Below are 10653 nucleotides of genomic sequence, written 5' to 3' on the forward strand. Positions count from 1 at the left end.
TGCCTTGAAGATTTGGCGGCACTATTTGTACGGTGTTCCTTGTGAGATTTATACTGATAATCGGAGTTTGCAGCATCTGTTCAAGCAAAAGGATCTTAACTTGCGTCAACGGAGGTGGTTGGAGCTACTTAAGGACTATGATGTCACCATTTTGTACTACCCAGGGAAAGCCAATGTGGTGGCCGATGCTTTGACTCGCGTTCGCGTATAAAAAAATTCCACTGACCAAATTTCCTCCTTCGAGAATGCGAGGGACCTCTCGCGAATGCATACCTTTCACTTCCTGGTCCTTCGCGAATGTGATACCCACTACACGAGCGCATAGACCAAATGACCGGGGTCCCCAGCTGCCTCACTTCCTCTACGCGAACGCGTTCAATTCTTCGCATTCGCGATGCTTCCACTAACCATACCTTCACGAACATGGGCTCCTTCGCGCGAACGCGAAGAACAAACTTGAGCTGGCCTCCTAGATGCCCTACGCGATTGCGAGACCTCTCTCATGAAAGCGATGAAGAAATACGTGCAACAAAAACACCAGAAATCTGCTATCTTCTCTTAAGTTCAAAAGGTCCGTTAACCATCCGAAATCAACCTGAGGCCCCCGGGACCTCAACCAAACAAACAAAAAAGTCCTAAAATACTTTACGAACTTAGTCGAGCCTTCAAACCACATCAAACAATGCTAAAATCACGAATCATCCTCCGATTCAAACTTAAAAAACTTGAAACTTCCAAATTTGACAACCGATGCCGAAACCTACCAAACCACGTCCGATTGACCCCAAATTTTGCACACAAGTCATAATCAACCTTACGGACCTACCCCAACTTCCGGAACCGGAATCCAACCCCGATATCAAAAAGTCCACTACCGGTCAAAATCTCCAAAACTTTGAGTTTTGCAATTTCAAGCCTAAATGAGATATAGACCTCCAAAACACTATCCGGACATGCCCCTAAGTCCAAAATCACCTAACGGAGCTAACGGAACCGACGAAACTCCATTTCAGAGTCGTCTTCACACAGTTTTGACTACGGTCCAAATCCTAAGGCTTAAGCCTCCCGGCAAGTCACAATAGCAGAAAAAGATATGGGAGAAGCAGTTAATAGGGGATCGGGGCTATAACTCTCAAAACGACCGGCCGAGTCGTTACATCCTTCCCCTCTTAAAACAATCGTTCTTCCTCGAACGAGCATAAAGACATACCTAAAGTGGTGAAAAGATGAGGATAACGGTTGCGCATAACATGCTCGGTCTCCCAAGTCGCCTCCTTGACCGGCTAACCCCTCCACTAAATCTTCATGGAAGCAATGCTCTTTGACCTCAGCTTTCAAACCTGCCTATCCAAAATAGCCACTGGCTCCTCAACATAATATAGATCCTTGTCTAACTGGACTGAGCTGAAATCTAATACATGAGCCGGATCACCGTGATACTTCCGGAGCATAGAAACGTGGAATATCGGAAGGGCTCTTGCTAGGCTGGGAGGTAAGGCAATCTCATAAGCAACCTCCCCAACACGTCGCAACACCTCAAATGGGCTGATAAACCGTGGGCTTAGCTCGCCCTTTTTTTCGAACCTCACAATGCCCTTCATAGGTGAAACACGGAGCAAGACCCGCTCTCCAACCATGAATGCAACATCACGAACCTTCCGGTCTGCATAGCTCTTCTGTCTGGACTGGGCTGTGCAAAGTCGATACTAAATCACCTTCATTTTATCCAGGGCATCTTGAACCAAGTTTGTACCCAATAATCTAGCCTCGCCCGACTCGAACCAACCCACTAGAGAGTATCTGAATGCAACATACGGTGCCATATGAATGCTCGACTGATAACTGTTGTTGTAGGCAAACTCCGCAAGTGGCAAGAACTGATCCCAAGAACCCCCAAAATCTATCACACAAGTGCGAAGCATATCCTCCGGTATCTGAATAGTGCGCTCAGATTGTCCATCCGTCTGAGGGTGAAATGTTGTGCTCAACTCAACCCGAGTACCCAGCTCCTGCTGTACAGCCCTCCAGAACCGTGATATAAACTGTGTACCTAGGTCAGAGATGGTAGATACTGGTACTCTATGAAGCTTGACGATCTTGCGGATGTAAATTTGAGCCAGCTACTCGAAAAAATAAGTAGTCATCACATAAATGAAATGAGCTGACATGGTCAGCCTATCCACAATCACCCAAACTACATCAAACCTCCGCTGAGTCCGTGGGAGTCCAACAACGAAATCCATAGTGATCTGCTCCCATTTCCACTCCAGAATCTCTAACTTCTGAAGCAACCCACCCGGCCGCTGATGCTCATACTTCACCTGCTGGCAATTTAGGCACCGAGCCACATACTCTACTATGTCTTTCTTCATCCTCCTCCACTAGTAATGCTGCCTCAAGTCCTGATACATCTTTGCGGCACCGGGATGAATAGAGTACCGTGAGCTATGAGCCTCCTGAAGAATCAACTCACACAAACCATCTATATTAGGCACACAAAGCCTGCCCTGCATCCTCAATATGCCATCATCCCCAATAGTGACCTCCTTAGCATCATCGTGCTGAACCGTGTCCTTAAGGACACGCAGGTAGGGGTCATCATACTGATGCTCCCTTATGCGATCATAAAGAGAAGACTGAGAGACCACACAAGCCAACACTCGAATCGGCTCAGAAATATCCAATCTCGCGTTCGCGAAGAAGGTAAACCTGGGCAGATTTAAAAGTTCAAAATCGAGGGTTTATGCCATTTTTCACCATTTGGACTTAAGAGCTCGCAATTTGACGATTCATGGAGGGATTTTCACGTGGGTGTTTGGGGTAAGTGATTCTTACCTAGTTTTGGTTAATTCCAATGATCATGTCTTTAATTTCATCATTAAATTAGTGATTTGGGTTGGAAAATTGGGAAACATTTGAGAAAAGTTCTTAGGCCGAATTTTGGGATTTTGATCGAGATTTTGGTATCGGATTTGAGTAATTTTGGTATGAGTGAATGGGTGTTCATATTTGGTGACTTTTACTCGATTCCGAGACGTGGGCACGGGGAGGCTTTTTAGGGAGATTTTTCAATTTCTTGCTTTAGCTTTGATTTCATTAATTAGATTAATTCTTATAGTTGTATTTATGGTATGTAATTGATTTTGGCTAGATTTGGGCCATTCAGAGCCGGATATTCTTGGAAAGACCATTGTTATGGATTGATTGAGCTTGGTTTGAGGTAAGTGGCTTTCCTAACCTTGTGTGGGGGAAATCCCCATAGGATTTGGTACTGATTTTACTATGTGAGCACCGTGTACGCGAGGTGACGAGTGCGTACATGGGCTATTTGTTGAAAAACCTGATTTTTACTGAGAAATTCCCTGTTTCCACCTTAATTGAATATACTAGTATGCGTAGTTACCCAGTTAGCTTAGAATAACATGTCTACGTGCCTTATTTTCTTAATTGAACTCTTTGCAGCATGCCTATTGAATTCTTGCTTCTTTCCTGACTTGTACTTAGTCTAGACTGTAGATTCTCTTGCTGTACTTGTCGTTTGTAATTTATTGCATTGTGTATTTACTTTTGGGACTACGAGACGATATCCCGGGAGATCCCCCTACATATTTAGTTTTGGGACTACGGGACAGTATCCCGGGAGATCCCCCTACACATTTACTTTGAGACTACGAGGCGGTACCTCGGGAGTTCTCCCTGCATATTTACTTTTGGGACTACGAGACGGTATCTCGGGAGATCCCATGTTGCTTAATTCCATGCACTGTTATGTTATTTCACGGTGCTTTCCTTTGTTGAACTTTAGTCTCTTATTATACTGCTTATTCTCATGTTTTCATTATTATATACCTGTGGGCCTGACCTGACCTCGTCACTACTCTCCCGAGGTTAGGCTTGGCACTTATTGGATACCGTTGTGGTGTACTCACGCCCTTTCCTGCACATGTTTTTCGTGTGCAGATCCAGGTTCCTTTTACTAGCCTCGTCCTTAGTTGCAGTCGCTGCTATTTTCTTAGAACTTGAAGGTACATTTGCCCGCGCCCGCAGATCCTCGGAGTCCCCCTCTATCCCCCTATGTTGATTTTTCTCTTATTTCTATAGACACTGATGTATAGAGCAGTTAGAACTTCATAGAAGCTTGTGACTTACGGTGTTCCGGGTCTTGGGAGTGTTTTGTATATTTTGAGAGTTGATTATCGTATATGCCGAGCGGCATCTCAATTGCTTATTAAAAATATCTGTTACTATTAGTTGTTAATTTTCATGCTTTTCATTTCTTTTCCGCAAGTGTTAGGCTTACCTAGTCGTAGAGACTAGGTGCCGTCACGACGATTCACGGAGGGAGAGTTTGGGTCGTGACATTGGGATAATTATATTGATTTTCACAATCTTTTTTATTATTATTGATGATGATATCTAGTTATAGTTGTAACTTATACTGTTTGGCTCACCTGTCGGGTTGGGTTAAGTGTATAAACATTACTTACCTGGTCTTTTTCCGTATGTGTGTGTGTTTTCCCTCTATAACCTAGCAGCCCCTAAATCCCTTTGCTACTACCCCTCCACCGCTGCCACCCCCTTCACGTTGGCGACCAGGTAAGGTTCTCCTCCCCACTCTTCTTCTCCTTTCCCTTTTCTCTTCTTTTTTGTCTCTTACCGTTCACTGTTCCTTCTATTTTTTTTTCTTTTCTTCTTTTTCTGATCGCAACCCCCTTAACCCCACCAGCCGTCGACCACCAAAATCCGGCGACCTAGGGTTTCAACCTTCATGTTTCGAACCTAGGTCTGATTTTGTTCGCTAATGTTTTGCCCAGTTCCGAACCCCTACCCTTTCTCTTATTCTACTCTCAATTTTTTTAATTCTTCATAATATATACATACATACTTACACATATCCCCCACCCCATACTTTAAATTGTGGCATGTCCCCAAGGCACACAATTAAAAAGCATAAGGTAAAGTAAACTTTCCTGAATATATAGTCGGGGTCTAAGTCGAAGTTGGGCTCCATTCCTCGCGTCCGAACTAATTCACACATCCATGCAGATTGCTTCTTCTCGGCCTTCGTAGGGTACACTCCACACTTATCTTTCTTGCTCACTGCAGCCTTCTCTTTCAAGCCCTTTACTTTACACTCAACACTCGCAGCTGGTTTGTCTTTTTCCTTCCCCTTTGCTACATCCATTTTAAAAGTCACAGTCTCCTTACCTACTCTAAGCATGAGTTTTCTCTATTGTATATCTAATATAGCTCTTCCCGTCGCTAAGAATGGTCTTCCTAGGATGAGAGAGACATTCTTGTTCTTCTCCATATTTACCACTATAAAATCCACAGGAAGTACGAACTTATCCACCCGAACTAACACATCTTCCACTATCCCCTTGGGTGTTATAGTCGTTTGGTCTGCCAGCTACAAAGATATGGGTGCAAACCTTATCTCTCCAATCTCCTACTCCAGTTTACTATAGATAGATAGAGGAATTATATTAATGGAGGCACCAGAATCATATAAGGATTTATCAAAATTAATAATTCCTAAAGAGCAAGGTATAGTAAAACTCCATGGATCTCCACACTTTTGTGGGAGTTTATTTTGCAATATCGCGCTGCAATGCTCTGTGCGCTTGATCACTGAGGTCTCCTCAATTTTCCTCTTTTTTGTAAGGATCTCTTTTAAGAACTTAGCATAAGCAGGCATTTGTGAGGGAACTTCTATGAATGGTAAGTTTACATGAGCCTGTTTTAGCACATCCAGAAATCTCTCAAACTACTTGTCCAGCTTTTCTCTACTTAGCTTTTGGGGGAAAGGTAGAGCACGCACATGCTTGCTCTCCTCTGGTTCTTCCCTTATCGTATTTTCTTCCTTCTTATTTATTCACAGCTTTCGTCCGGCCTTTCTTCTTCTTATCCACATCACTTTTCAGCTGCTCCCCACTTTCTTTTTCAAGTCTCACATCTTTTTGGAATGGGGTGAGATCTTTCAACACTTGCCTACTTCTCAAAGTTACACCATTCACTATTTCCTTAGGATTTCTTTCAATATCAGTAGGAAGAGTTCCTGGAACCCTCTCAGATAATATCATTGCAATCTGTCCCACTTGCTTCTCTAAATTTTGAATTGCTGCTCCTTGTACTTCAAATCTTTCATCAATTTTCACAATGAAGGCATTCACTAGATCTTCTAGACCAGGCTGATTGGGCCATTGAGGCTGAAACTGCGACCTCTGTTGATTCATAAAACTAAGAGCTCCTTGTCCCTAGAATCTGGGATTGTTTTGTTGCCATGCATTTGCGGTACCCCCCAGGTAAACTCCATGAAAAATTGGGGTGCTTCTGACCCATTGCATTTAAATTATAATTTCCCACAACATTCACTTCCTCAGTTGAGGCTTGACACTCATGATTAGGTTGTCCTCTTCCATATATATCACAAGCTGCATGAGGCTCACTTTGTATCGTGGCTAAGGTCAACTTCCGTATTTATTTAGCCATAACATAACGTTGTACCTGCACAGATGTGTTAGCATCAACTTGGTGAACACCAGTTGATCTTCTTCTTTCAGCACTCTCAGCAGGCCACTGATTAGCATCTTCAGATAACTCATCAAGAATTGTAACTATCTCCTCTGGAGTCTTCTTCATCCAAGGGCCTCCAACTGCATTTCTCAATGTTCTACACGAGTCCGGTGTCAATCCTTCCCAAAAATCCTGGAGTTGCATCTAGATTTCAATTCCGCTATGTTGACACCTTTTCACTATCTCCTTAAATCTCTCCCATGCTTCAAAAATAATTTCATTCTCTTTCAGGGCAAAGTTATGGATTTCTCGTCTAAACTTGTCTGTATTAGCTGAGGAAAAATATTTATCAAGAAATATTTTGGTCATCTCATCCCATGTTCTAATCGATCCCGTGGGCGAGCTTCTAAACTGATTCACATCATCTTTAAGTGAAAAGGGGAATGCCCTTAAGTACACTGCATCTTGTGACACCCCATTGCATTGAAAGGTGTTGATAATCTCCTCAAAATCCATTAGATATGTGTTTGCATCTTCATTCATCTTCCCTCTAAAGACATAACAGTTCTGAATGGTTTGAAGCAACCCTAGCTTCAACTCGAAATTGTTGGCTACAATTGGAGGTGGTCTAACACTTGATAATCCTTGATTGTAGACCGGTCTAGCATAATCGTCGAGTGGTCTCCCAGGTACGGGAGCTATATTTCCGAACTGGTCTGCAACCAAGGGTTGATGTTGATTAATTCTCTGACCCCTCTCTTCTTCATAGACAACCTGTGCAGCTCTAATAGCTGCTTCCTCAGCATCTCGCACAACTTTTTCTCGTTGTTGGGTTGCCTCAATTGCAGCCAAATCTACCTCTTCATCACCGTTTCTGGCCATAGTTTCTTTGGTTGAGGATTGCCCAACCTTTTCCAATGTCCCAGTGAGATTTCTTTCCTTCCTCAGCTGTCGCAGTTGCTTTTCTATCTCTGGCTTGTATGGTAGCACTTCTTTCGCAGAAGCTCGAGTCATGCACCACTCTTAACCTGTAACCTGTGCACAATCAAAGAACACCAAACGTAACAAGACCAAAAAAATAATAAAAGGAAAAAAAATCTTGAATTAGCACTACACACTATTTCAAACACTATTGATTGCCAATCCCCGGTAATGGCGCCAAAATTTGACGAGCGCAAAACACACACTTAAATTATGTTCGCTAATCAAAGATAGTATAGTATAATATCGTATCCATAGGGACTGGATTTAAACATTATTCTTGTAGTTTCTATCTTGATTGCTATCCAGGAGGATCAACAATTGAGATTTATATGATTACTACTTAAAATTAACTCAAAATCGAAAGCTATTGACTAGTGACTATCGAGACAAGGAATAAGCAAATAAGGTTATTAGGCGGAGAAGAGAGGGTTTTGACCGGATAGGTGTAAGATAATTGTTTGGGATCTAACTCTAGATAATTCACTTCTAATGTTCAAGGGATTTTCTCGAATTCACTCAATTATTAGTTCAAACGTTCAGTAGAAACTCCTCTCTCGATTAAGTCTCAACCTCACAAGATGAACGAAATTAAGCACTGTGAAGATATGCGAGAATGAGTAGTGGATTGGTCCTTAGGAAAACCTCTTTTGATTATTCTCCTAACTAGGTTTAATCAATGATTCAACTAGCCTCTTTTGATTATTTAGTAGAACCTATGAACTCAACCAACAATATAATGCAAAGATATCACAAGTTATGCCTCTCTCGATTACATGAACTAGTGAATATAGATGCAATAATTAAATCCTCCAAAACAATTCAATACATAAAATTAAAGTTATAATCCATAAACAATTAGCAATACACCAAATCCATAAGATCCTAAAGGGAACTACTCCATATACATGGAGAAATTTATCACAAATATAATTAAAGTATAGGAATACATAGATTTGATCCAAACTCGGGTCTTGAGTGAGGAAGGAATGATGAAATCCTTGTGCTTGTATTCTTCCAACTCCTCCTTAGGACAAAAGTATGTCAAAAGCCTAGATAATAATGTTTTCCATGTATTTATAGCAAGTATGGTCGGGCCAGGACGAAACCACCCTTTCTTAGCCGAAACAGGAAAATAGCTCTGGGAAAATTGCACAGGTGCGGGCCCGAGATTGACTTTTGGATTTTTGTTAAAGATCGAAGCTTTATTATTCGGAATCGTTTCATATGGCTTTTATTTATGATATTAAGTTATTTTGACTAGATTTGAGCTGTCTGGAGGTTGATTCACGCGGGAAAGGCTTATTAGAGGATTGATTTAGCTTGATTGAGGTAAGTATCTTATTTAACATTGTGTGGGGGAAATTTTTCTTAGGATTTAGTCTATTTTGCAATATTTGTACTATGTGAAACGACATGTACATAAGGTGACAAGTGTGTACACGGGTGTATGTGTTGGTTGTGATCGGATTAGACCTTAAGCTATTAGTATGCCTTATTTGGAGTTGTTTGTTAAATGAAACATGCTTTTATTTTGTTGTTCACTCCCCGCACCCTTATATTATGGTTATGATTCTTGTACACTGTTGTTGAGTCGTGGGCTATATCTTGCTGTGACATTGGTACTGTTATTGTGGTGATGTTGTGGCACATGTGTATGTGAGGTGCGGATGATTTTTATTATTGTGTTTTGATTGAGATGCGCATGCTCCTGAATAAGGGTGGTGTGTATATTGATGCGCATGTGGTGAGATAAGCGGGCTTATGCATGTGTTGCTAGTAAGGAAAAATACTTTATAGCGAAGCACACACGGCGAGATAAGGGGGCTTATGCGCGTGAAGCTATTTCGGAAAAAATATTTTAAAAATGTAAAGCTCACACGGCATCAAAAGGGGGACTTGTGATTCATGATTTGTGATTATGAGGTGTGGTACCTCTGGGTGATTCTTGTTGTAAACTTTGTATTGAAACGGCTTGATGATTTCAATTGTCATTGCTTTCCTTAATTGATTTCACTTGTATTTAAACTGTGTTTTGGTTATTTTGCTATTTTATCAAATGTTTACTCTATGTCACAATTTATTAATTTTGCTTTCCGTTATAAGCTTTATATTGATATTCTGCACAGGTTTTATTGTCTAGTGAGTGTCTCGACTTGAACCTCGTCACTACTCCACTGAGGTCATTCTTGATACTTACTGGGTACCAATTATAGTGCACTCATACTACAATTCTGCACATTTTTGTGTAGGTCTAGATACCTCTGAGCATGTCGGTCGTTAGTGAGCAGATTTGAGATTGCTGTGGAGACTTCAAGGTATGCTTACCATTATTCTTGCAGGCCTCGGAGTCACCTTCTGTTGATTTTCTTACTATTATTTATTGTATTTTCAAACATTGTTGTATTTGTGATTTCGCATTTACTCTTTGTAGAGCTTATGACTCGGTAGCACCGGTTATGGGATTTATGTAATTTATGTATTTTTGCTTTTGGTTATGTTAAACCACTTTTTCTTCTTTTGTTATTATTTAAGTTGGTGTTAGTTCTGTTGATCTTTCTATGTGATAGGCTTACATAGTCCTAGGTACTAGGTGCCATCACTATCCTAAAGATGGGATTATAGAGTCGTGACACCTACGTTCTGCATGAGTGAATTAATTTCGGGGTGAGGTTTATTTAGTGTTGGAGAATGAGTTGAGGCAGCATTTGGCCATTGTTGGGGTGGAATTGAATTAAGAACAAGCAATATTGCCTTGAGGTGTGATTGAAAGTGTTGGAATAGTTGCTTGAATATTGATCGATCTCATACTATATAATTTTATGATGTATATTGTGGATAATTTTTTATGCAAATTTTTTTATTATGAGTACAAGCTCAGTTTGATGATGGTTGAGCATGTTCATTGTATATATTATATGTGCGTTTTAGCGTAATCTTTTGGAAATTCTTAACACCCACGAGTTTTTTCCCCTGAATTTCTTAGTGCATATTGTCTGAATTGTTCTAAGTATTTTAAGTGTGGGGTGACCATTGTTGTTACTGTTTTGATATGAGTAGCTTATGTTAGTGCTCAGGTCAGGCGTGCTTTCAATTTTAAGATACGGCTGGTCTGTGTATTCTTATGGCAGTTGTACGATTGTGTTTGGACAACCA

At 41.1% G+C, this 10653-nt stretch overlaps 1 non-coding gene across 1 annotated transcript; it reads left to right on the forward strand.

The window, feature by feature from the left end:
• The first annotated feature begins 6730 nt into the window (after positions 1–6730).
• Positions 6731–6837, forward strand: LOC142168487 (small nucleolar RNA R71). Its single transcript, XR_012698345.1, has one exon. It is a non-coding gene; the product is annotated as a small nucleolar RNA R71 (small nucleolar RNA).
• Positions 6838–10653: the final 3816 nt, after the last annotated feature.

Source organism: Nicotiana tabacum, chromosome 13, assembly GCF_000715075.1.
Source record: "Nicotiana tabacum cultivar K326 chromosome 13, ASM71507v2, whole genome shotgun sequence".
NCBI classification, from domain to species: Eukaryota; Viridiplantae; Streptophyta; class Magnoliopsida; order Solanales; family Solanaceae; genus Nicotiana; species Nicotiana tabacum.